The sequence below is a fragment of the Lagopus muta genome, chromosome 1 (genome assembly GCF_023343835.1).
Source record: "Lagopus muta isolate bLagMut1 chromosome 1, bLagMut1 primary, whole genome shotgun sequence".
In the NCBI taxonomy this organism is placed as follows: Eukaryota; Metazoa; Chordata; class Aves; order Galliformes; family Phasianidae; genus Lagopus; species Lagopus muta.
Window position 1 is genome coordinate 64,325,513 of NC_064433.1, and position 27,520 is coordinate 64,353,032.

General features: G+C 40.0%; 1 protein-coding gene across 4 annotated transcripts in view; it reads left to right on the forward strand.

The window, feature by feature from the left end:
* PDE3A (phosphodiesterase 3A) overlaps positions 1-27,520 on the forward strand; it is a 242,932-nt gene that overhangs the window by 172,448 nt on the left and 42,964 nt on the right. The window contains exon 1 of one of the 4 annotated variants that reach the window (XM_048933946.1): positions 21,515-21,947. The exons of the other annotated variants lie outside the window; for them this stretch is intronic. The gene's annotated coding sequence lies outside the window, so the exon portion shown is untranslated. Of the gene's footprint in view, positions 1-21,514; positions 21,948-27,520 lie in introns of those variants that run through there. 4 annotated transcript variants of the gene reach the window in all.

The following is a 27,520-nucleotide window of genomic DNA, read 5'->3' on the forward strand; positions in this document are numbered from 1 at the left end:
GCAGAAATCTCTCCTGTGCTATGTCAGTGAATCCATCTCTTCAGCAGCTATTGCTTTCTGAGCTCAGTCATTGTCAGAAGACTTCTCAATTATTCAAGACCAATATAGATGTGAGTGGGTGTATTGCGAGAACTTGACATCACCATTTGCATCATGTTGTCCACTTCATGACTCTGTGGTTTAAATTTTGAGGCCACATGCAAAACTCCGCCTGTTTTCTCCTGTGCTAGCTTTCCTGCTGCAAGAGAAGATTTTTCCCATGCTCCATGTCTGATAAGTATAAAAGGAAGAAATAGGAAGCAATTGGCAGTATTTACTTTTGAGTTAGTGAGCAAGGGGAATTCTTCTGGTGCTGCCTCCTGCTAGCAGGAGTGCTACATAATCCTTTCATACCCATAATCCAAGCTCTATCTTACTGTTGCTTCATTTTTTTACCCTCCACAGTCTTCATTTCCTACCTACAATTGTGTGCATCCCATTTGTTATAGTCCAACATTACCCTGTAGCATAAACAAGCCCCCTCTCTGTAATACTTTAAAGAGCAATCATATTCCCCTCTCAGCCATCACTCTGCCACTTTCAGTAGAGTTTGCTTTTTCTAATCTACCCACAGGATATTTTTTTCCTTCTTCCAAAGGTTCTTTTCTTCATTTGTTGCAGTTAGATGGAATTCAATTTTCTTCATAAATCAGATATAAATTATAGTCCACGTAGGTATGTTTTTAGGGGAAAGAACGTAAGTCAAGTATAAATCTATAGTTTTACCTTCTTGTTCAACTTCAGACAATAATGCTTTTCCTCTATGCAGTATTCTGAAAGTATTTTGGTCTTTGTACAATGGCTTGAAACTTCCCTATGCGTAGTGAAAATACCCTTTCTGAATTATCTGAATATTATGTTCAGTTGTTGCAACTCCTTTACATCAGTGATGTCTGATGTAGCTAACAGAAGCAACAGAACTGTGAAGAACAGCTGTGTGTGGTAGCAAAGGGGTACCTTGCCAGGGGACTCAGACACTGAGTCTATCTGCTATCAACAGGTCTGTAGTGATAGGAGAGGATGTCATTCAACTGCATACAGATCAAGTTCTTCAGGGATGAATAATAGAAATTCATGGTCTAACCTAGCAGGTTAATGTGCTGTATGAGTTCTCTATGGTGTGTAAAAAGCAAGGCAGAAGTTTTGCAAAGTGTAATTGGTGGGCATAAGTGATACAATTCTTGGAAACTCAGAAAACTGGACCTCTTAAATTATGCCTCACATATGTATATATGGCTGCTAATTAGCAAACAGAAAAGGGGTATAAAGTTGGCAAAACTCCAAAAGTCAGAAGTATTGTGCTTGCTACATTCACATTTTGTAATTTGATTCAGGAGAAAAAGGGAGTTGGAGTAAGTTGCCAGTCATCTGTCTTTGTTCCCCTGGTTAGCTTTGCCATCCCTGTACGTGATGCTTGGGAACAGTTAAAGAGGAGTCTAGTCCTTACTTAAACACAATTAAGAATTGCATTTTATTGTTATATTTTTCTTACTACAACTTCACTGCCAGATCTGTAATAAGGAATTTATCTTGTTGCATTGCTAAGGTGTAATTTTTTTTTTTTCTGTCTAGTGCTCAACACTGAATGCCAATAACTGAGAAATTGGAAACTTTTAATTTTCAGTTGTTGAATGGCACAAATCATGACTGCAGACAAATAATTGTGGCGTAACCCAAAACAAGTTTGGGAACCTTTCTCAGTGTTCCCAACAAGCTGCATGAGCTGTTTGGAGAGATAGTGTTGTCAATGCAAAGTTCTCCTGGCAGGCATTACCAAAGAAAGGCATTTCTGGCAGTAGCTCAGAAAGAAAGTGACAGCACTCAATACTTGTGATGTTGGATGACTTTATACTGTGCAACCCATAGCATATTTTTAATGTGCCTAAGAAAGAGTGTTTGATACCATCCCTTTTTCATACGTAGGGTTACCAGATACTGTGACAAATATGGCAGTTCAGTGCTCTTTTTTTTTTTTTTTTTTTTTTTGGCCTTCTCTGTCAAATTGGAGTTTCTTCAGATTTGCAGTTTTTGTGAATAATGTTTAAATAATAAGCTTTCCATAGGTATATAGATAGATCATACATGTAGCATGTAGGAGGACTGTGAATGTGCACTGCATTTAAAAAGCTATCTTATATAATGCAAAAAAATATTTTGAAATACGAGTAAATGTGTCTTGTATTTTCTACAGAAACGTTATTTCTGTTGTTTATTATTTGGATCTGATATACCAGACAGATCTGCTCTGGAGAATCAATTACAGCTTTGGTGAATGTTCTGCTGGGCTGTTTGGTTCCAGGCCTGGGCAGAGAGAAAGCAGAAGCAGTGCCTCTGCAGACCCTGTACTTTCAGATCTGGAAATTACTTCCTGGCCATGAAATCTGCAGTGCACACATGTCCACAGCAGGAGGGTTGGAACTTGATGAACCAGATGATCTTTAGGGCCCCTTCCACCCCAAGCCATTCTGTGATTCCATTTTGTGATTCTGTGATTTTAAGACAAGTTCTTACTTGCTGTTTGCTCCCTGATTATAATACCATTGAGAAGTGTTACAGAAGTTAAGTGAGTTTTCAAAACTAATTTTGGCTACAACAGCTTTGAAATGGGTCTGCAGCTCCAGGTCTTCTGGCTCTCCAGCTGGTCACGTGAAAGTCATTTCTTATTGTTGGAAGTTTTCTGAGAAGTAGTGATTTTTATTTTTCTTTAACAGTGTTTCAATTTCTGTTGATTGAACTCAGCAGTAACTATCATTTTATTACCTGTTAGAAAGAAAGGCAGAAAGTACTAATCCTAGGAAAAAATGGCTTGTTTCCTTTTGGAGCATGGAGTGAGTACAGATGAAGAGTAGCTAGGCAGTGCTCCTAGTGTAAATGTAATCATTTAGGATTAGATGACTTGCAAATACAGCTTAACCTAAATGGGCTGCTCTACAGGTAGAAAATCTAATTAAGCCTAATTAGTCAGTAATTTATGTTTCCCTTGCCATATACACCCCAGTTCCCTGATGCCTGACATTACTGTAACCACTGGGAACCAGCTGGATAGCAGAGGGTTGAAGCAGCTGGCCAGGCTAGTCCTTGTGGCAAGTCCTTTTCTCTCTGCTTTGGTAGTCCCATCAAGGCATCAAAGCTCATGGCCACGCAAAGGAGTCTTGAAAGAATTGGAATATCTTTGACTTTGATGTGCTTTTAGACTGAGCTGAAAGCAACCAAAAGGTTTCAGCTGTTTCAGGAGAGAGCTGTTGAGGGACAGTCAGGAAGACATCCACATTGCCTTTGGTCAAATACTGCCCTTGAATAAAAAGTGAGGGTATTTTGTATCCGTTAGATAAATAAATGATGAGATTTCCAGCAAAGAATATTTTGTTGTGACTACAGCATTTCTTAAACTCTGTAGGTAATTTTTTTGCAATGTGTTGGAGTTTGTTGACATACAGAGGAGCATATAATACTTCCAGAAATGCTCATTAATCATGGATTAGCACGTATCTGTAATTGTTGTCCTGATTACTTCCTTGATTGAGTGTAAAGTGAATAATATTCTTGGTAGCATCTGTGTAAAATGCATATATTAGAGAATGGGGTCGTAGGTCTTTCAGAACAAGTTTTACAGTTGCCAGCAGGAGAACAGTTGAAAGAACACATTTTTTCTTTGATACAGACACATCATTAATTGGTGCCACAGCAGATACAAATTTCCTTTGACTGTCCCACTGAAATTAGATCACCTTCCCTCCCTATGTCATCTGATAAAATTAATGCAATTACATTAACATTAAAAGAACAAAAGGAACATGTGACCACAGCAAGGGGGCACACTGACAAAACAGATTTCAAAGCAGATACCATCTTTTGTGCAGCCTACATGGTGCTGGCCTCCTTGTGAGCCCAGACTTACTATTCATTCGTAAGACAAAGTATAAATTTTCATAATTAAAGTGGAAATAGGAGTGAATTTTTTTTTATGTTTTCCAGGAGAGATTTTGGTCTAACAGAATTTTTGTTGCTTAAACTGATGTCCTCATTCTGGGATGGGTTGTTTTTGAGGGGGCAATGAAGAGCATTGGAAGTGTTACCTACGTGGAATTGATGCAGAACAGAAGACTGTTCTTCTATCTCAGTTTTTATCTCTCTCATATCTAATTTGCTTAGGCTACCTTGAAATAGCAGTGCCCATTCACTACTTGAATTTTTGTTTGTGTGTTTTTGTTTGTTTGTTTGTTTAAAAAGCTTTTGAACAGTATAAAACGTCATGGTAAAATGCACTAAGGGGTATAGGGAAGAAGATGAAACAGAAAGTCTTTGATTGAAGGCTGACCCACAAGCAGTTGTAAGAAGAAGGTGTTATATTCTAGTTTGGTGTGTTTTCTTCCCTACCTCATTGAAGTCAATGTTTTGGCTGCACAGTGATGTGTGGATAGAAGGAAAATTATCTTTGGTATTGGGAATTTCTTGAACAGTGTTCCTGTATGAGCCCCTGAGGAGCTGGGCTGGCAGGGAATTGAGAGAAGGGGGCCATGTGTCATGTGAACCTCCCTCAGGGTCTGGTTCGGAACATTATAGGGACTACATCCTCATGCTGATTGACATCAACACCTTTGTTCCCATTTCAGATCAAAATGCTTGGCATTTATATGCTAAGGAGAGGATCTGATACTCCACATACCTGGTGTAGGAAGTAACAGTGGATGGGTTGTTGTTCTTGGTCTCCTGCACTGTCACCTGCTGCCCCAGCAGTAACCATGCAACTCATGTTGGAGGAGATGGCTCCTTGAGAAGTGCCCCCTATCCTACTGGTCTGCTCCCTCCTTCTGCACTCTCCTGCAGACACAAAGAAGTGAGCTCAGCAGGGGAACCAGCTTTAAACTTGCCCATAAGCTATTACCAGTGCTGTCTTCAAAGCTGGCTGCTGTTTATCACCAATAAAGCTGTGTGGGCCAAGAAGAAAGCTGCCATTAACTTCTCAGTCTTAGATGATGTAGCAAAGATGTCAGGAAAATCGTTCAAGGATCAGCTAACTGACTGGAGGTACTGAGGGTGTAGCAACTAGAAATGGTATGAGATTGTGTTGTAACACTTTTTGGAAAGTGTCTGTTTTGTATGTCACTTTGCTAATCAAGTTTTAGGTTAATGAGACTCTAAAGACTTAATCATTTCTTCAGCACACACAAATGCTTCCCTTGTATTTAAGTCTTTGCTGTAACGTATCTTCCGTAGCACAAAGTAATTTTTCTGATACTGTTTGAATGTATTTTTCTTTGCATTATTTCAGAGAGGGAGATATCCCAAAAAGCACGTGTGTGTTTGCCTGCGTATGAGTCAGTGAATGAATGCATGTTTTATTCACCTAGCTGTTTTCAACCAGGCACTGCTGCGACACTCAGCAGGCATGACTCAGGTGGATCTGCGCAACTGCTGAAGCGCTCTGGTTTTTAGCACGGAACCGCTGGCCCCATCTGACTACCCTCCTGTTTGAAGTTACTGTGTAGCCTGTTCTTAAAAGTATTTACGGTATTTGTGGAGATCTTCCCCCCCCCACACACACACACCACTCTCCCAAAAACGGATGAAGAGAGAGTTAGTAAGGAAGAGGTAATGCTGAAACAGGGAGCACTGTGTTGCAGGGGAGCCTAGATAGGAATGGGAGTGAAAAAAGAATGACGATGTCTCCTCAGCTCGTCTTCCTGCCAACTCGAAATTCATCTGCATGGGATAATCCATGCCACTCTCCAGTGAATCAGCAGCACAAGTGAAAATTCTAGCTTGGGAGATGTCATCCACCCCCTTATTCTCTTAGCTTGAATTTAAATATTTTGAAGGTTAATTCACTTACACTCACACGCTGACTTTTAACAGGAAAACTGAGTCTGTGGGCTTCAGTGTAAATTATTAGAATGCCAAATAACTGAGGTTAAATTTTTGAATGGTTGTTTATGCCAACAGTTTATAAGAGTGGAGGAAATAAACCTTTTTTGAACAGCTTTCCTAACAGAAAGTGTGACTTAAGCCAACAGAAATGTGCAAATACATAGCTCGGTGCCAAAACTGCCATACATGAACTAGATTTATTATACACCAAGCAGAAAGAAATTCAAACATTCACTCCAACCCTCATTCTGTGCTGAGATTTGAGTATGGGGGGTGTCTCTAGAAGATAAACTGGTGGGGAAATTAAATTTTGGAAGAACCCCCCCACACACATGACATTTGTTGCCATCAGGCTCATGTGATCTGCTGTCATTACAGTGTGGATGAACTTCCCAAAGGTCAACGTCTCAACTCTGTACAGTGTCACAACTACAGTGTGTCGAGTTCATAACAAAATAAACCTCCCACCGGAAATAACTTCTCTTTGAAGCTCCAAAACTTGCTCTAGTCTCAACTTTATAAAAAGCAGTGTCATATATCAAATACACTGGAAAGTTATTTCAAGCTACTTTTCTATGATAAAGCACTATGTTTTGGCCAGTGCTGCAAGTGCAGATGTATTCTTTGCACTCCAGGCTTTGCCAGTGCATTATTTTATTTATGGCTTGCTCCCTTCCGTTTTAATTTTTAGTAAGTGTTGGTAAAATTTGTCACATTGCTCCATGCTAAAGACTTTAACACACTGGTAAGTAAATTTAAAGCTCTTTGACATGAAATATATTCTGGATTGACTCACATGGCAGAGAACACAGGGGTTAGCAAAAAAGGCAAGCTCACAAATGTGATTTAGCTACCCGTTTTCAGAAATAATTTTGTCTTATTAATGGGAAAGTTAAAAAAGCAGTGGTGACAGAGCTCAGCTACAAATATAACATTGCTGTTGCAGTCTAAGCTCACAGACTTCCAGCTCACACTTGTAGTAGCTCTGGTTTGGTGAGGTCCTTGAATGTAAGCACAGTTATAGCTTGAAATCTGCACATGACCCTCTCTGTGATGTCTCACTGACCTTGAAATCCTTTCTTTGTGATGATAGTGAAAATGGAACTGAAGTTAGGTGTTAGTTACTACGGTCAGTAATCAAACTGGAAGCATGTTCCTTTGAAAAAATTGCAGTTATATATATATACATATATATATATATATATATATATATATATATATATATATATATACATATATATATATATATATATATATATATATATATATATATATATGTATATATATATATATATATCTGTGAACGTACCTGTGCTTAGGTTTCTGAAGGCTGACAAGGAGGTGTCAAAGGACTTTAAGCGTGAGAACCAAGTTTGGTAATATCATTATGAATAAATTTAGTAATTACAGTAAACACCTCCTTTAAAGAAACACGTGGGCATTATGTCAGTAATGTAACCAAATTATTTCCACTGTTTTACTGTTATTTATCCTAATGTAGAGATTTCATCTGGAGGCTTTGTCATTTTTTTCTTCCTAGGATAGTAAGATTTTGACACATTTGGTCTGCTGGAAAATCTGGTTAACTTGTTTGCTAATGGCCTTTAAAAACGCAAGCATAGCACTTGAACTGTATATCATTGTTCCTGTCTGTGATTTATAGTGGTGAGTTGTGTCACAGACCTCTGTGAAGTTTGCTCAGGTGAGAGCTGCATGGACACATGGTAACAGTGGTGTGCTCCACCAACAATGCAGTAATAGGTGGCCTTGCAAGCATTTCACCCTTTAGTGCGTGAGGCCAGGATTTCTGTATCACCTTCCACTGTTGGCTTTGTGGTGGCTGCCCACATTGTGTCAAGGTCGCATTCCTCCCAGGCTACCAGCTGTGAGCTGGGAAATGCAGAGGTCTCGGCAGAGAGAGAGACTCAGAGAGGAGGCATCCTAAATGACACAACCACATGGCTATCTTGGTTTTATATTAACTTTTTAATGAATGCCTCAGTATTAAATTCAGGAGGTTAAAAACATTCTTAGAAGGTTTGTTTTTTGGTAACGCAGGGTTGAAGCCTGTAGCCTCCTCCTGGCTTTGAGGAATCACGAGGGTCTCATGAGGACATGCTGGGACCTGACATCAGGAGAGGGGATGGCACAGCTCCCTGAGGGGAACAAGCTCTGTGCTGCTTCCCACTTTTGGGGACCTGAAATGAGGAGTGAGGATCTTTACAAGGACAACATAAGGAAAGAAATTAACGTAAAGCTGGATCTATCTGTGAGGTTATTGGAAGGTCAAATGAATGAATACCCACCAGGCCTTCTAGCCTAGAGAAATGCTTTAGGATCAACGGTCACCCTGCTGTAAAGAATTTATGGCTTTAATGGCCAGTGGAAATGTCCTGGCTCACATAGTGCCCCCAAGGGTTTTGGCTTGCTCAACTCTATTCTCAGTACTGAAAAGGCAAAAAGCGAAACTGCTTCTATCAAAATCCATAATAGATCACTGACAACCTGAAAATGTTCCCTTTGGGGTTGAGAACAAAATGAGTATTCATTTCTGACCTTCAAATCCAGCCTATTATATAATAATATTGATGAAAAATTGTCATGCCAAGCATGAAATAGTCTATTACAAGTTGTTCCAGTTATCATCAGGCATGAGGAAAAGCCCAAAATGCTGCTGCAGTGTGCGACTGTAGTGTGGCAACATCTAATCATTCTTTAGGATTATATATATGGGTTTTCTCTTCATTTTTCCAGCATTGTACAATCCCTCTGTCCACCTCTTCCCCCTCTCTCTCATCCCCAGCCTCCTAAAAATAAAGTTCTCAGTGGCTGAGTTGGTGCCATATGGTCTAGTACTCTGCATGGCAGCTAACTGGTTAAAGAACAGCTGAGAATGTTTTCAGCTATTACCAGGGTCAGCCAGAATCCCCTAAAATTGTCTGTGAGTATGGCATATGCTAGACTCTTGGGCTGATGGCCTCTGAAAACTGGCTGTAAAGGTCCCCTCTGTAGCTGGTAGTTTGGTTGCATGGGTGCTACCTCCAGCCCAAAGGGCCAAACGAAGTCCTTATTGTACAGAAACTACTATGCTTATCCTGTTTGCCTTGTTTTTTTGGGGTTTTTTTTTGTTGTTGGTTTTGTTTCAATGCAAAACCTCAATACCTGATTTTCAAATGTCTGAGCATCCTTAGGTGGCGGTGAAATTGTAGGGGAGGGAGTGTAAGATCAGGAGGAGACATCCAGGTGCCTATCACAGTATTAAACAATAGAATTATCTGTTGAGTGAAAACTTGAACTATTAAAATGCCCCAAAACAAGTTGCAAAAACTAAGAAATGCTATCTGTACAAGGATAAACAAATGTTTGTGGGAAAGAATCTGCACATTATACTGATTTCCTTTAGTAAATGAGGACATCACTTTGAATAAGTTACACTTAGTTTATGCAGTTTATGTCTGAATATTTCTCGCAAAGCTTGGAGCAAGAATCACTTGAGAATCTAGCATGTTGTCTGTCTGTCTGGACTTTGTGATAATTAGGAGCTGAAAGCTCATGTGATAATCAGGAACTGAAAGCTCGTTAGAGTGGAGCTTCAAATGTTTTCTTGGGACATGTGGCTGGGGAGCACCAGGATCTGCAAGAGCTTCAGGAGGTGAAACTCGCACATTTGTCACATTGCCACTTAGAAGCTGAGGTGTTTTTTTTTGAGTGAAGGACTGGAATGAAAGGAGAGGTATCTTGCTCTTTCTTGCAGTTGTGTGGACAAACATCTAGGCTGTGCTTCTCATGGGTTCCTTGAAGTGTTATTCTAGAACAAGTGAAAGAAGGCATGGTAATTTCTTATTTATTGCTGAATGTAAGCGCTGCTGCAGATTGCTGCAGGCAGAATCACTCAGTGGAAATTAGTTGCATCATTTGTAGAGTTTATCTTTAAACTGATGCTGACCTGAGAGATAGGAGGAAAATTCAGAAAATCTGTGTGCAGTCTGTCACCTTTGTAACTGGAAGCTTATTTTCTTATAGCTTCAACTCAATACCCACAAATTATAGATTGATGTTTTTGTTATTTATGTATTTTATGAAATCATTAAAGAATTATTACTTATAAGCATTTGTACCTGAAATGGTAGCAGGAAATAGCTGTATCTCCCCTTCATTCTCTGATTTACTCCTGTAAATCTGATGATTTACAACTAACTCAATTAAACACACACTTCCCTTGTAACTGCCCATAAGCTGGCAGACAGTAGTCAGTTGTTGAGAGTTTTGTTCATTTCTGGGTTGGCTGAACTGAACTGAGCATAAACTTTCAAGCTTAAGATGTGAGCAAGGAAAACTTTACGATTTCCAGGCAGAGCTGTCTCATTGCAGTTATTTACACAGTGCTGCTTTGACTTGCTCTTAAAAAAATTGCACTAAGGCAGAGATTAGGAATTCAAAGAGTGGTTTTGTAAGCAAAAATGCTTTGGTTTCATTCAGTAAAAGGACACGTAGAGGAGGGAGAAAGGGGGAGTGAGCAGGGGGAAAAAGGATTATTGCTTCAGGCAGGTTTTATATATGTAGTCAGGGAGATGTCGTCCTTCAGAGCCTTGGGAATATGCATTATGTGACAGGGCTTCAGCGAGACGACTTGTGTCGATGACTCCTCATCATCACCCTGTTGGTGTGGGTCTGGGTCTCCTTTTGAGAAACTGTTGTGGAGATTCAGTTTCTTTCTCAAAGCTTTCATAACATTCTACATCCCTCACTAAAAGTAACTTAGAAGCTTCTCACTTCAGGATTTAAATGTAGCATATGGAGGACACATCCATCCTCTTGATGTTTGGGTTCTGGTGCTGCGCTGTTGCCCCTTCCTGCATTTTAATTGGATTGTTTGTGGAAGTCAGAAATAACTGGAGGAGCCTTTGCTAACAGCAAAAGGTCCTTTAATACAAATAGTTGGCTTAGTTTACAAGCAGATATGATAGTATATCACTATTTTAGCTCATCACAGGGAATGTACCTTTAATAAGTTCTTAAAATGTAGGCACTGTGCGTTAATATTTTGTATGTGTGGTGATGTTTTTGTTCTGTGCTCATTGGCATGTAATTCTTAGGAGCAATATTATGCCTTCTATTAAATATAATGTAAAATTAGTAACCGCAGCTTACTATATTATCCCTGCAGGATTTGAATATCTTTTATACAGTGTCTTGGGTCATTTCTTGCTTGTCATCATGAGAAATTTGTGTGAGATTTTACATACATTGTACAGAACTTCCTTCCTTGTGTTCCAGATGAGTTTGCAAGAAACCTAAGCAAAAGTAGCAAACACTACTGGTGCTTTTTCCATACTTTGCAAATGTACCAGAGCGTTGCTGAAAACTTCTGTCTTTCCCTGTAGTCTACAGTGAGAGGTTTGTTTCCTATATATAAACTTGCAGCATCCTTACAGTGGCAAGGCAGAGTAAAAGAGAGGGTATAGTGCTTAGGGCTTAATGTTTTGTGTCTTCAGCTGGTGGTGGGGAACTCCTGGCTGCTCAGTGATACAAAACTCTTTGATGAGACTTAATCACATACTCTGAAAACCTCCAGCGGGTTAAGGAGAACAGAAAAAACTCCTTTTTTTATTTTCTTTTTTTTCTTTTTTGTCCCAAGATCTGCAGATGCAAGAGCAGGAGAGAACAGTGTGCTTGCCTGCACTGCCTGCCCCCGAGTTACAGGGCTGCGGGCTGGCAGCGCTGCTGCTACTGCAGGTTTTTGGGAACAGCAGCCTGAAGTGCACACACACGGAGGAAATCTGCATTCCTCCCCCTCCTGCCCATGGCTTTTGCTTTTTTGGAGGAGGCGGTTGTTGTTTTTCAGCGCTTGCTGACGTCAACTAAATTGCCAGATGGCATTTCAATGCTTTGCAAAGAGACAGGAGCCTTTTATTACTGAGGTCACGTGGATCTCATTCATTTGCATTCCCAGAAGTGGTCTGAAGCTTTTGCTAACTATACAGGCAATGAATGCTCTGCACCTTCTAGAGACCCAGAGGGCCTTTTGTGGGATATTGTTACCTTAAGCAGACCTGATATGGAGCATGCATAGACGAAAGTTTTGCTTCGCATTCATCTGGCTACCAAATATTGAAAGCTTCCAGATGGTTGTACTTTGCAGAGTATTTTGTTGTTGTTGTTTGCTTACTTTTTGTTTGCTTGCTTGCTAATGACAGAAGAGTACTTCTGAGAATTTAGGGCAATAAAAGACTTATAGCTTAGCTCAGAGGTTACTTATAGACTCTTGTGTACAGGTGCTTCGTAACTTGCAGAACAAATATGCAAGCCCTGCACTGTGACAAATATTAGCATTGAAAAGCAGCTATTTGGATTTAGATTTTGAAGATTTCAGGCACTACCACTGGAGCTCGGATTGCAATGTGACCTATGCATTGAGATGAGACTTGGTCCTTTACACTTTTGAATACTTGACTGAGAACACTGTAGCAGATGCACAAGATTAAAACAGTTTACTTTGCTGTGCCTGAGCCATTCCCACAGCAGCTGGGCAGGGGCTATGGCAGTGTTTGAAGGGCAGATCAGTCCCCTACTGACGTGGTACCTTTGGCAGCAGCCCTTGTTTGAAAGCTAAACCAGAAGAGGAGGAGCATGTGATTAGGTTTCTAGTGGACTGAGACCTTGAAGAAGTGATCCTGGATGAACTTGCAAAGCCTACAGGGGAGCACATGGATATTTGGGAAGTGTGTGGCAGCGGAAGCATTCTGTTTATTGCACATGACCAAGATGGGACTTGAACTGGTTTCTCAGGTCAAATGAACGTCTCCAACATTCTCACTTTTGTCTGAAAATGAAAGGTTGGAGTGCTTTTTATTTTTCCCTGAAGCAAGTGTGAAAATCTTGGTTGGATCCCATGGGCTCTGCGGTGATGCAGAAAGGAGGCTAAGAAGTCTGGTTTGAATTCAGACATCATGGTTTAAAACTCCCCTGAACTGACGTGAGATTACCATAGGCTCCAGAATGAGCAATAACCTTTGCTCTCAAATCAGCTTTTCATACATTATGTTTTGTTTTCTACCAGTTCCAGATTCTAAGCGTGCCCCCGTGATGTTTCTTTGCTCAGAGAACACTGCAGTGACTAAGATGCATTTAAGTTACCGAGGGCCATCTGTCTGAAAAGAACATGTAACCCCATGATCTTTGCAAGTGTGAATATTTTCTAGCTTAACAAAGTGCTATTGAAAGGCATGAAACAGCAACACCACATCTACCCCCTGTTCCTGCTCAATAAGCCATGTGTTGATATTGCTTACCCTTGTCTTACCGATTTTCCAGCTGTATGACATGCCCTAAGTTCTGGTGATTTATCATGGTATTCTGTGTATGTTAAGCATTGCTGTAATTCACATGGTGTTAAGTGGTTACAGAAGAACACGCGAATAAATATAGTGAATTATTGGACTCTTTAAATTTGGTACCATTATACTCATGACAAGGAAGTGGAGAAATTATTTTAAGCTGACTCAGAGCAGACTGGTTGAGGTTGCGGACTATAAAGAGTAATAACTAACTTGACCCCACTTTCATAACTCCATTCTTCAGCTGGGGGAAGAGAGAGTACAGTTTCTTTAGGGCTGGTGTCTTAGGGAAACTGCTCACACTGTGCTCTGATACCTAATTTAATTTCACAGGGGAATAGCGATTGGCATTCGCATTGTGATTCAAAGATCACGGGGCAGGAAGCAGCCTGTCAACTTCGAGGATCTGGAAGTGGGGGTGCTTAGAGAAAAACAAAAATACAGTTTGAGAAGGAAATCAGCTCTTGAGCACAGCAGGCAAACTTCAGTTCTGCTGTGACTCTGGCTGAAGTTAGAGGTAAATTTGCCCCCAAAGTTATCAATGTGCAGAGTCTTGAGTGCAAATGAGTGCATTACTAGATCGGGGGAAAAAGGAGAGAAAGAGAGAGAGAGAGAAAGAGAGAGAGAGAGAGAAAGAGAGGGAGAGAGAGAGAGAGAGAGAGAGAGAGAGAGAAAGAAAGAAAGAAAGAAAGAAAGAAAGAAAGAAAGAAAGAAAGAAAGAAAGAAAGAAAGAAAGAAAGAAAGAAAGAAAGAAAGAAAGAAAGAAAGAAAGAAAGAAAGAAAGAAAGAAAGAAAGAAAGAAAGAAAGAAAGAAAGAGAGAAAGGGAGAAAGGGAGAAAGGGAGAAAGGGAGAAAGGGAGAAAGGGAGAAAGGGAGAAAGGGAGAAAGGGAGAAAGGGAGAAAAAGACCCTTTCCTGTATAAGATCAGAGGATTTTGACACTTCAGTTTTAATGTGCCTCTTCTGTACTTCCATGCCAAATCAGCTGCATTCTTGCTGTATTTCTACAGCCACTGAAGCCTGTATCTTACAGCACATGTGTTGCTAAATGCTTTGCATCCTCTTGAAAATTGCATTAGTGAAACTGAAATAAAGCATGCTTACATCAGCATGCACAGGCAGTCTTTTTTTTTTTTTTTTTGCTTTGATATTTCATTATTAGCATTTTTGCAGTATTGTTTCATTTTCTCTCTTTCATAATTATTTGTATGTAGTTGCCCACAAAAAAAAAAAGTAGGGTAAAATAATATTCAACCAAATTTAGGGAATGCTTTTGTACTAAATGCTGCATAATTGTGGATGGAATTTAGCTCTTTTACCAGTCTGGTAGAAAACTAGAAATGGAGGGTGGAAGGATATATATGTGCTATCCTTATACCTTTGACTCAGTTGTCTGAAGGAGGTTCTTTCTTAATACAGTTGTCAAGCACAGCATATATAGCCAGGGAGTTTTGTGTTCCTACAGAAATGTGTATAATCCTGCTACAGAACAATTTTGCATGAGAGTTGGTTCAAAATGTTATGAGATTCCCTCCATCTCCCCCAGATACAGTGATTTCTTTGTTGTTTATACAGGGTTTTTAAGATCACTGGAAAGAATGCAAACAGCGAGAGACTACTGGGCTAATATATTTAAAAAAAAAAAAGAAAGGATGAAGAGCTTTTTCCTCCTATACTGATGGTAGCATTTTGTGTGCATGGCAGAGGCACAGTTGCAATTTGAAGGAAGAATAGTGCCATCTGGTGATCCTTGGGAAAGGTTTTTCCACCCCTAAAGCTGCACAATCCTACAGGGCTGTATTAAAAGTTCTACTCTGCTACACTACTTTTGTTGTGCTACAGTCTTTTCTGAAGCACTGACTCACTTGAAGCTAGCATGAGGTGTCCAGGTAGTATGCTTATATGTGGAAGTATTTGAACTGTATTTGAGTCAGCTGTTTTGCACTGCTCTCCATGTCTTCCCTGAGATGCAGATCCTTTTTCAGCTGTGCTTTTCATGCCAGCAGTTGGATGTGCTCACACTCGTGCCTCATAGCCCTGACTCTCACCCTCTCCCCTGTCTTTGTGCTGCTGACCCTATGGGACACAGGCAGGCCATCAGGGAGAGACGACCAACAGGGTTCTCTGTTCCATCCCACTGGGGCTCCCATCACTGCTGCTGTCAGCACAAAGGAATCATCGTGCTGTGGTGAAGGTGAATTCATAAATAGTTTATGCAGAGTGAAATGAACGTCATTTTACAAGCAAAAATAGTCACTGTGTGTGAAATAGAAGTATGTCAGTGGATGGGCTTTGTTTGAAATAATTTATTCTGTGCACTTGGCAAAACAGCTTTTAATTGGTTTTCATTTAAGCTGACCGCACAAGCAAGAAGTTAAGGCAGAGCTGAAACCCCTAAATCATACATCGAGTCAGATTGTGATTCTTATCTTTTTTGCCTGGTTACTAAGTACACCTAAATCCACACAAATCACGCTTCGGAGTTAAACATAAAGTCCTGATTGTAACTTGTCTGTTTGTTTTTAACTGGCACAGGCTCATCTGGCTCTCTTTATACACAAAGGATTAGCTAGTCTTTAAAGATGGCTTTTGATTTGCAATTTCTTCTCTGCTTAAAAAAGGCCAACTAAATGCTAATTCCTTTCTTTCCAATTAGTTCCCCTCTCCCTCATATACACTGAGCTATTAACATCTTTAAGTTCGAGGTATCTTACTTTATATGGAATTGGATCATTAGGCAATTAGTTATGGCTTATAGGCATATTTCTGTCATGTCAGAGAAATATTAATTGAAAGCATCTTTCCTAAAAAGCAAAATGGAGTCTCATCGTGTTCCCTTTGTGTGCCACCTTGATTTTACTGATAGAAATCCAACCTGTTTCTTTGACCTGTCAAAGAAGATAGAATGGGCAAGTGGACAAAGTTTTATGCGTGTTTATTTTGTGAGCCAAATTTCATTTAACCATAATACCAGAATTCAGCTTTGTTCTCTACAGCCATTTTTACTTGCAATTAAAAAAGAAAAAAAAAGATGAAATGGATACAAATAAATCTGTACTCAGTTTGTGGGCAGGCTTCACATTACCGGCACATTACCTAACTATGAGCATCACCAATAGATGTTTTCTGGTCTGTGTGAGCATATTGCTGGGAATTACAGGAATTCACATTTTGCTGGGAATTTGTCCTTTAAAAAAAAAAAAGCTAATTAACTGAATTCTTTTTTTCTGGAGAACGTTATGTTCTTATGTTATTGCCAAAAATCTTTCCATATGCATTAGAAGTAGGAGAGGAGTGTATTCAGAGAGAGAGTTGTTCAGTAATTATATATATATATATTTCTGCTGTAATAGGATAAACAGGGTGCCTGGGGCAAGTGGAAACACTGGATTGAAGCAGTCGGGGAGATAATGTAGATGAAGGAGGGCTGAACCCATGTACTTCATCAGCTTTGTCAGAGTACCGTATGGCAAACAGTTTTGCTTGTGGTCTGTTTCAATATGTTAACAAAGATGTTGACATAAAGCACTGCAGTGAGAGATGTACATGACTCTTCCACAAGGTCAGTGGTATGAACTCAAGTGTTCCCTTGTGATTAAAGTGGTCTTACGTGTTTGTTGTTCTGAGTCACCTCCGTGTTCAACTGATTGTGGAGGAAGACTTAACTGAAATACCTCACGCTAGGTCACTACTGTTAGCAAACCTGAATACCAAAGTCATCTTCAAGGTCTAATCCATCATGAGTGAGTCCCACTTAAGTCAACAAAGAGCCTCTGACTACGAGAGACATACTGAGGCTCTGAAGAAATCTGATGTCGAAAAAAAAAGGAAGAAAGAGAAAAAAGAAAAATAAGTTTGTTTTCAGCATTGTTTCATCATCTTCTCATTTCTTACATTTTGCAAAGTTGAAGTGACATCTTATTCCTAAACTTAAATCAAAATGCTTTAAAATTACTGAAACAAAGCCAAGACAAGTCATTTCAAGTTGCTGGAAATTCCCAAAGCAACAACTTTCTGTTATGGTACATAATATTGGCAATGAAGTTGTCAATAAAGTGAGGCTCTGAACTGCCTTTTTTGAAGCCTGGTTTCTTGTTTGTGAGGACATCATTGTTCTTAGTGAAAGACACCCCTGGCAAATTTATTTTATTGAAAATGAAGTGCTATCATTTAACGACGAATCTGCTGGATTCCTCTTGAGTTGTACCGGGGCTTGCTACTGATGTTTCTTTTCAAGGTGTTGATTTTCGATGTTCAAGGAGAGATTTCTGTGTTGATACTGCTTTCCTGTTCCTCCCTTTCAGAGCAGTCTATTAACCTGTCTGCCAGGAGACAAGAACTTCTGTGTGATTTTAAGGCACTATTTCCAGCTGTTTTGAAAGTGGCCCTCTTTGTGTCCTCCTCTTTGATTTCAACTTAGCAATAAATCATCCTCTCCTCCCAAAACCCTGGCCCTCCCTTCATGAGTTCTCCCTGCTTCTCAGTCCTCCTCTACCTTTCTGTACATTTCTGTACTTGCCTTATTTTTCCTGCCTTCAGCTTGTAGCTTGTGCTTGGTGGTGGCAGAGTTTGCATACTCTAAAATATGTAGTTCTGTATGCATGTGCATGCACACAGGCAAGGATACCTTACTACTTGCCTGAAAAGTAGTAGATGTCAGTGCTGCAGGTGACCCATCACAGTGCTATTTCTTTTGAGTTGACTCTGTGGTCATGTAGGACTTGACAGCTATCTTCTAGCTTCACTGTAGCTGCTCTTGTTTCTTAATGGTCCACAGTAGGAGCACTTTGAACCTGTAACTTCAAGCAGTGTGTCTGTCAGTTGTACTAAGAGAAAAGCAATGGCTTAAGCAGACACTCGTTTTCTTTAAATGTAATTTCAGTATTTCTCTTGTGACAGCTCAGTAGGAGTGGGTTGTCTTGTCCCACCAAATTCAGTCTACCTAATTTGTTCAGTAATCACAAGGGCTTCTTTTGCACTCACTGACATATCTTTATTCATTTCATTCTGTGTATTTAGATGAACCACTGAAATTCAGCTTCACAGGTGTATTTAGTGTTTTAAATAAACTTGCATAACCCAGAGTTGGTTTTTTTCTCTTAATACCTACAGCTAAGCTGAAAACATAAGTCAACTGTAGAAATAGAAATCACTGTTTAGATAGACTGCAAGCATAAGCACCAGTGCTTCGTAATCTGTCTGTTTTTTGGTCTCTATAGCTCTGATGTCTTTTATAAATGAGAAGCCAAGCTGCTAAATTTAGACTTGAATTTGAATCCAAGCTTTCCAAAAGCACAGAGGTGTTTTGGCCCTCATCAAAGAGCACAGATCTCCAGCCAGGTGGCCAGAGATTGGTATGGTGAGATGCTCGTAATGCAGAAGTGCAGATTGGATTAGTCTCTAGTTAGAACTGGGATGCAATCAGCACATCATAGCTGGGATTATTATCTGCATTTTCTTCTTTTTCTTGTCAAGAGCTGATCACAACCTGAGAGCCATAAGCTGAAAAAGAGGGCTTTCCTTAGACAGAAACTGTGCAGTTACTCAGTACTAATCAGTCACCAGATTCAAGAAAGAAATTAGTGATGTCTGAGGTTTCTTAGAAAGTCATAGAGCCTTTAGTGTCTGATTCACACATTGTACAGTAGTTGTAGACTGAAAATGGCCAATGGCTTCTCAATGTGATCAACTGTACACCTTATATCTCAACAGGGAAATAGTTTTTTCTCTTGTGTGACAAAAGCAAAGTAAGCCTACAGTATAAGCTAACCAAGTGTGTCTTTACATAGATTCTTGCAGGCCAAAACTGAAGTAGGTTGGAAGCAGTCCTCAGGGCTTGCTGGTCTGTCATCTTAGATCAGTGCTAAGCAAAGAAAATCATTTCAAACATCACAGAAGACATGTAGAGGATAGCGTCTTGTTTTTCTTGTACATGAATTACTGTTTCTCTCTACTCTGTTCTTTGAAGTATTTGCCCATATATCACCTAGGAGAGGTAGGGGATTTTCACACATAGTGGGTGCTTAGTGTGCCACTCACAGTTCCTGGCTTCAGACGTGGAAGTAGCTTATAAATTAGAGAAATCATAGCTCTGCAGTGCTGATGATGAAGGATTTGGAGGCTGGAAGTCCCTAAGGCTAAACTTGCTTTTCTTGAATGAGTCATAGTGTAAGAATTTCAAGCCAAGTCTTAAAGAAAAATGATTAATTCTTTTCACAGAGGAATTCATTAGTGACATAAAGTCATGAGAGGGGGGAGGAGGCATCTGTAATATGAGACGGTTATTAAATGGTATTAGTGTGATCACTCTAAATCAGGAGAATAAAGTAATGCAAACTGCAAGGTTTCATAGCGAAGAAAATAAGAAAATAGTGTAAAATTTGACCATTTTAATTGCAGTGAGACAATCACTTGATTTTTATAACATCAAGATTTGTCTTTTTTAGCCTCCTTTGATTAAAGTGAAAGCATATTCCAGAAAATCAGCCACTAAATATCCTAAGTGTTCTGGCCACATGAAAAGGTTCGTGAGATCTTCTGCCCACGTTCCTTCAGCACATGGCCTGTTTCCTTCAAAACACGGCCCAGGATATGCATCTGGCTCTTGCTGTAATTTTCAAATCCCTACCCTAGTTTCAGTAAGAGCAGTCTGAAGTTTAAGGACACTTTATTTGTAACTTCAGTGATAATTATATTCTAGATTCTAATTTCTGTCTTACTCCGATTTTCAGCACTTAGTGAACAGTTCTTTAAACATCAGAGCTTGATTGTTTCCCAAATTACTCCCCTTATGGTGATTCACCTCTGGTTTTCATACACACATTTGATGCTCTCAGCAGCAATTCTTTCTCTTTTTTTTTTTTTTTCTTTTTAATTTGGAAGCTGTGTTTATTTGCATTATGGTTAGAGTAATATTTAATAATGCTGTTCCTTTAAATCCCATGAAACAGTTCATTGTGAAGGACTGAGATGGGTGTGATTTTTTAGGCGGCGTAGTCTTCACTTCTACAACTTGCTGCTAGTTGCAGTGTCACTTCCCAAGCTGTATCCTGAGAGTCTGAAATATTTTGAAAGGGAGAAAATACAGGAGGATACGGTTCCTTTGGCTTTCTTTTAGTGTAGCTGAGACTGTCAAGTTGGAAATGTGGGAGGATTAGTTAGTTCGCAGGAGGCAGAATGGTGATTATTGCTTTCAGTGGATCTTTTTTAAACTCATGCTGGGTAGTTGGCTGCTATGTTTCAGTTCACCATAGAATCAAAATAGCTTCCTGTGCTAGGCGGGCAATTGGTTTGTTGGAGCTGTAAACTCAAATGGGTACAGTCACCAGGTATTAATAGGTGGCATATCCTCTGCAATGTGTGCACCTAGCATGCTGCTCCTGCTGGGCCCTAGCTGCTATTGCTGCATCTCAAGTTGGGACTCAAGACAGTTGTCACCGTTTTCTTCACATGAATGGAAACTATCAGCTTCAAGCTACCAATTTGTGACCATCTCATGTACAAATTGAAGAACAATAATGTAAGACAATTGGGGACAGTCTCTGCAGTACAGAACTGTACTCCTCAGTCTGTGTTATTCAAAGCAGATTTGAGCCCCATTTAGCATTTAATTTTTTCCATCTGCTGTGTCTTAAAGAAAGTACTAATTTTTAAAATCCTGTGTTAAGCTGGAGTGTTGTCTTTTCAGGCTGGGATAGTCATGATAGCTGAAGGTTTTTAAGGCAGCCAAATCATACGGAAAGTCCCTGGGAATTGGGTGACTGAGTTCCCATGCCTCTGCTGGGAACACCAAGCACCAGTCTCAGTGTTTCCACAAGATTTCTGAGCTGCAACCAGCAATCTTAGCCAGAAGTTTGCTCCGTGCTGTCACCTCCAACCAGGAGCTGCTCTCCCTGAATCCTTCTTGCATGATGACATATGCAGAAAGTCGGCAAAACTCCAACTATGTTCATTTGAACTGGGTCTTCCCATGGACCTCAAGGCCTAGCTGTTTCCAGCTCATCCCACACCATTCTGGTGTCCTCCAGTGCCTCCACTACCACGCACTCTGGGTGACAACCCCCAATTCCTTTTTCCTATGATTTCCTGGGGAAGATATGGCAGAAGGGAACTTGGAAAACTACATCAGTACTGGTGGAGTTAATAAACTGGAGTTGTCTTCCATCAAATGTAAATGGTGGGGAATTCTTCACTTACATTAGGTTATGGCCAGCACTTGAATCCACTTAGGTGCAGACTTCCCTACTCTTAAGCCATGAATCTTACCAAAACTTAACACCTCGCTCCTTGAGATGATTTTTTGTTTGGACTTTGTTTGGTTCCAACTACTGCAATGAGGTACTAAAATGTATTCTCTTTTTCTATCTTATTTTTTGTTTTTAAGTTCTCCTGAGTATTCATAATCTCAAGTTGCCTATTATGTACCATACACAAAAAGCTCTCCCACTTATTGCTCCTTTAATGCTGATGTCTCTGCTAAAGCCCTGAGATAGACTTGCCTCTGAGCAGCTGTGACCCATCAAGGCAGATGATCACCCAAGCCTGAGCTCTGAAGAGAGGAGCAATCACTGCAATGCTAATGATTACCATGACCACATCCCTTAGCAAAAGGGGAAAATATTTTGTCCAGAGGAGGCCACCAGGATGATCAGAGGGCTGGAGCACCTATGAAGAAAGGCTGAGGGAGCTGAGCTTGTTCAGCTTGGTAAGCAAAAGTCTCAGAGGAGACCACACTGAGGCTTTCTGGTAATTAAAGGGAGCTTATAAAGAGGAAGGAAACTGATTTTTTACACAGTCTGATAATGATTGAACAATGGGTATCAGATCAGATATTACAAGGAAAATTTTTCACTCAGAGAGCAATGAGGCACTGGCACAGGCTGCCTCATCCCTGTGGATGCCCCATCCCTGGAAGCATTCAAGGCCAGGTTGGATGGGGCTCTGGGCAGCCTGAGCTGCTGGGTGGCAGCCCTGCCTACAGCTGGGGGTTGGAGCTAGATGATTTTTCAAGCCCTTTCCAACCCAAGCCATTTGATGATTCTATGAATAACTGAGGTGTAAATCTGAGCTGTGGACTGACAGTGCAGTTTTGGGTTGTGTTCCTTTACCACTTGGTGTGTTGTGCACAGTGTGTGGAGGTGTGCATGCATAAGACATGCTTTGGTTTCTGGCACACCACAGACTTCATTCGAGACCAGCTCTGGTTTTGGTTTTTCCCAGGGAAAGTGAAGGGTCGTACTGCACACACCGTGCCTGCCGTGGATTAAATGGTATCAATTTACTAAGCATTCTTAGCATGAATAAAGCACTCCGACAGCATTCTCGTAAATGTCTGAACAATTTTTCTAAAATGCTGAAATAATCCACCCCAGGCAAATACCTGACATGGGCCAATTCAGTCTGAGCTTTTTGGCTGACAAAGTTATCACAAACTGTAAGGTCCTGTAATGGAAGAAGTTTAGTCAGCTGTAGCCATGAGATTTTTGAGTGGTGTCACTTAAGGTAGGGGTGCAGGATGTGAGGACGGTGCTTGCAGCCCAACGAGATTAGCTGTAAATGGTGAGATGCATTCCACAGTTCTTGTAAGAAAACAAAGCATTTCCTCCCTAAGCCGCATCTTTTTCTGAAAGATTCCAAATATTTGCAATGTTGTGATTAATCTGAATAGTTTAAATATTAGAAACATTAAAAATGGTGTTGCTTTCACCCTGATTTTTCTGAAGAAAGTAGGATTATAACATAAGTGTCCAACCTTTCGGCTTGCCTGAGCCATATTGAGTGAAGAGGAGATGTTCTCGGCCATATATATATAAAATATGTAGTAGAGTTAATGTATATTAAAAAAAAATAATTGTTTTTTAATTTGAACATAGAAAACAGTGCAACAAAAACATAAAGCTAGCAGACTGAACAGATAAGGCTTATGTGATAGTGCTTCTGATGGCTTAAAGTACATTTAATAGATGGGGAGAGGCATCAGAGATGATGGGATGTAGAACGGGACACTGGAGGAAGATCCAAACTAGTGGCCTTTGTAATAGATGACAGTCAGCTTCATGCACAGAGAGATTACTGAGGAGAAAAACTAGAAACCTGCTCACTGCAGTGCCGTAGCCCCCAGCCTGCCTGCCTGCTGCTGGCTATGTGGCTATAGATAGGGCTGTTGTCAAGAAATGGTATGTTGGTACTGCAGCAAGTGCTTAGGGGGCCAAAGCGACAGCTCTGCTGTGAGAGCCATTTTATTAGACCTTCTCTTTGCAGAACTACTCCTGGTTTTGTAGTTACGTGCTTCTGGATGCTTTCAAGCATCAACAGCATAACCAGTGGTGATTAGGAAAGCTTTTTTCTCTGATCAGTGTGCTGAGACAAAAGGAGGGTGCAATATTTAGTCCAACCAAAGGACATGATGAAGCTTGTGGCAAGTCCACCTCCAGAGAAAAGTGGAAATGCTGTACTTCGTTAAGGTGGAGTAGAAGTCTTCAGAAATTTCCTACTTCTGAAGAGAAAACCCCAAATCTTGCATTTGGACAAGATAAGAGTGAAATAAGTTTTAAAAGTCTGGGTAAGACTCAGTTCTACAGCTTTAAATTCAGAAGTGTGGAACGTCACAGAATTGTCCGCACGCTTTTCTTTTCTCCTTAGTCATCCACTGAAAGGTGGAGTAGTTAAGTTTGTGGCGCCTTTAAAATGATTCATTATTTCCATAGAAGCCAATTCATGTTTACTCTTCAAATCGTTCTGTGGACATTAAAATAATGGAGAATTATATTTGCTTTTAATTTTGTTTCCAGACAGCTTGGCTTGAGTGCTTATGATGTGACTTGGAAACTATATCGCATTGTGATTTACTGTTGCTCGTAATTGTGTGAAGATTGAAGATATGCTGGATGCTGCTCTTTCCCTTTTTCTCCTCCTGCCTCCCCCATTCTTTCACTTACAGAGTGTTCTCGAGTGCAGTGTGGTGAAAGCCCAGCACCTCCGCCTTCACAAGGCTTTTCTTTCTACAAGCCACGGCAAATTAATATTTTATTTTTTTAATGTGAGATCATGTCAAATGATTTCTGGTTTCTGATTGATAACTTTTTTTACTTTACCCTTGTTTTTCATGATATTATTATGTTTTGATTGTTTTGTATAGTCATGTTTGTGTAGTCCTGAGGCGGAGAGAGAGCAGTGTTTTTTAGTTGATCTGAATGAGTCCGATCATAGGTAGAGTCAACTGCTTCATAACCCTTATCATTTCATAAACTAAGTTTATTCATCGGCTATTATGGATAAAATAATTTGTTATTCTTATTTTCCTGAATTTATTTTTCATAAATTTTTTTTATCTGCCTTTTTTCCTAGTGGATAAAAAGCTGTTCTCAGATTTTTATGCATAATACAATTTAGTAGAAGAAAACAAATTGGATTTTGTAAAATGTAAAACAAACAAGCAAACAAAGCCCACAGAAGGTTGAAAGTTTTTGTTCCAGTCATATTGCAGAATCCAAAATACATTATTCAAGTCTAAAAATTTGAAGTGATAATTACAGTTTATCAGAACATTGTTTTCAAATTATATTTAAGACTGCTCCTAGAAGATCAAAATGCCCTGCTCTGGGAAAAATTGCCTGTGTTACAGTGGGCTGTGCTGCCTGTGATTTGGTCCTACAGTTGCAGCAAAATGGGCATTTCTTCATATGTGAAAGTTTTCTTGCACATTCCCAGTTAGCTCCCAGCCATGCAAACCTGGATGATTGCTCTGGGTGCTCAGAACTGTGCAGATCTGTCCTTATTGCATAATACTTCCTACTATGATATCTGCCCATGTTTTGTTTTGTTTTCATTTGAATTTAGAGAAAGAAACCCTTTATTTTATGCACGAAAAGAAGACCCCAAAAAGTCAAGAAGTGGATTTGGTCCTGGTTAGGAATTGCAAGTGGTATCACAGCCTCAAACACCCACCTGACCGCCAATTTAAAAACAAGGAAAATAAAGAGAGAGGGAGAGTAGGGGAGAGGAGAGGAAGCACAAAGCCAACTGTTCTACAACATCACAAGGAACTCATTTTTTTCATTGTGCATTTTTAGTTTATATGGTTTGGGTTTTATTTCATAGAATCATTGAATCATAGAATGGTTTGGGTTGGAAGGGTCCTTAAAGCCCCCTCAGCCCCAACCCCACTGTTGTGGGCAGGGCTGCACCCCAGCAGCCCAGTGCCACATCCAAGCTGGCCTTGAGCACCTCCGGGAATGAGGAGCTTCTCTGGGCAGCTGTGCCAGTGCCTCATTGCCCTCTAGGTAAAGAATTCCTGCCTAACATCTAATCTGACTCCTGGCTTTTAATTTAAAACCATTCTCCCTTGTCTTATCAATATCTGCTTCTGTAAAAAGTCAGTCTACCTCCTTTATAGTCTGTTCAGTTTCTTGTTCTCATGCCCTAATAGGCTTTGGTTTTAGCCACCACGTGACATTGCTTAAATCAGCAATAGGTATAAGTCACAAATGAGCAGTAAGCCAGGCTTGTTCAAAACTCATGGGAGGAAACTGCATTCACAATTGTTAGCATAGACAGGTATACGAATATGGACCAGTGCAAAATTAAAATTCACCTTAGATTAGCTGGTTTTTGCTGTCCTTTTGGTTTGATGTGTTTCTTGGTTGTGGTTGTTGTTTTTTTTTTTTTTGCTTGTCTTGTTTATTTATTATTATCAAGTTAGAGAGTTGTTTGTTTATGTTGATTGCAAACATGTTATTCATGCCTCTGTTCCCAAGTATCCAGCCTTCGGGTTTAGATGAGTAAAGTGGTTTGGGCAGAATCCAGATCAGTTCATGCAGAGGCTATGCAGAAAGTAGAAAAGTACATAATAGATCTAAGCATGAATTTTGTAAGCACTTTTACTCTAAAAAAAGAGTGTGCATGTGTGTATGCATATATCCTATGACACCAATCTAAAATTTTCATCAGTTTATTGTCTTACCTAAAACATATGTCACTATGTATATTTTGTAAAAAAAAATGCAAGGTTTCCCTGTCCTTTAAGGAAACTCAGTTTACGTTCTGAGTAAGGGTTTAAAAATCACTTGCAGTCATCTATTTACTGTTTTATTTTAAATCCAGCATGTTAAAATGTTTCATGCATTCATTCAAACTGCTTTGAGAAAATAATAGTTCAAGTATCTGTAATTTTATCAAGTCAGAGTATTTGATAATAAGAATTCATTCTGAAATTGAGCAGGGTGGAAAGCCACGTAACCTTTATGTGAGGTACCAATTGAAAGCGTCTAATCTGCAGGTGCCAAAAATACAAGAAGGTACTATCACAATGCTGTATGAAGAGCTCAGAGGTTTCCACGTGAGGTGGTATTACCCATACTGTATCTAGTGGTGTCAAGTGCAAACTTGCAAAGAGGAAATCACTTACATTTGCCATTGTCCTCCTGGTGGGGATGTAGGCTGTGGAGATGTGGGCCAAACATGACCTGTGAGGTGCTGGCACAGTTGAGGGGCAGGATGAGATCCAGAGTGATGCATTTGAGGGACCAGACTCTGAAAGAACTCAGTGAAGTCCTGCCCTACAGTCGGGCAGGAATATGATAGACCCCAGACTGACAGCCTCCATGCGTATCAGAGGCCGTATGGTAGACATACACCATTGAGAAGAGCTCTCCCTCACTCCGCTTGGTGCTAATCACGGAGAACAATGCTGGCTGCTTTGCAAAATATTAGTACTGCTGTACAAAATCTGGGCGCCTGCTTATGGCCTGCTGAGTCAGACTTGTTTATTTTGTTGAAGTATTAATCTCTGTCTCTAATCGGCAGTCAACAACTCTAGGCTCCAGGCTTAATAGAATTTCAAACTGTAGATTATGCAGTTTTGCTGAAAGTATGAGGCTTCTATCGTGCTTTGAATTAAATATTCTCCCTCACTCCCCTTTGGTCTGTTTTCCATGGCAGAGGCAAAGATAGATAATTAATTCCTCCCATCCAAAGCCTTGTCTTTTAATTTAAGAATTTTTTTTAGCATTGGCTCAAATCTTCACTTTGGAACACCGAGAGGTTAAGCAATGAAGACAGCCACTAAATAAACTTCAGCAATTTTTTTTTTTTTTTTCCAGTAAGATGAAGTAGCACGCAGTGTATCAAATACTTTCTTTGTCGTGATACCAGATGAAATAAACCAGAAGTGTGGGGAAAAGAGGCTGATCATGACAGTGTGATGAGCATGGAGTGCCATCTTCTGATCCTGTGGCTTGGCTTTGCATGAGCAAGTCATAGGATGTGAGGAGAGGAGCA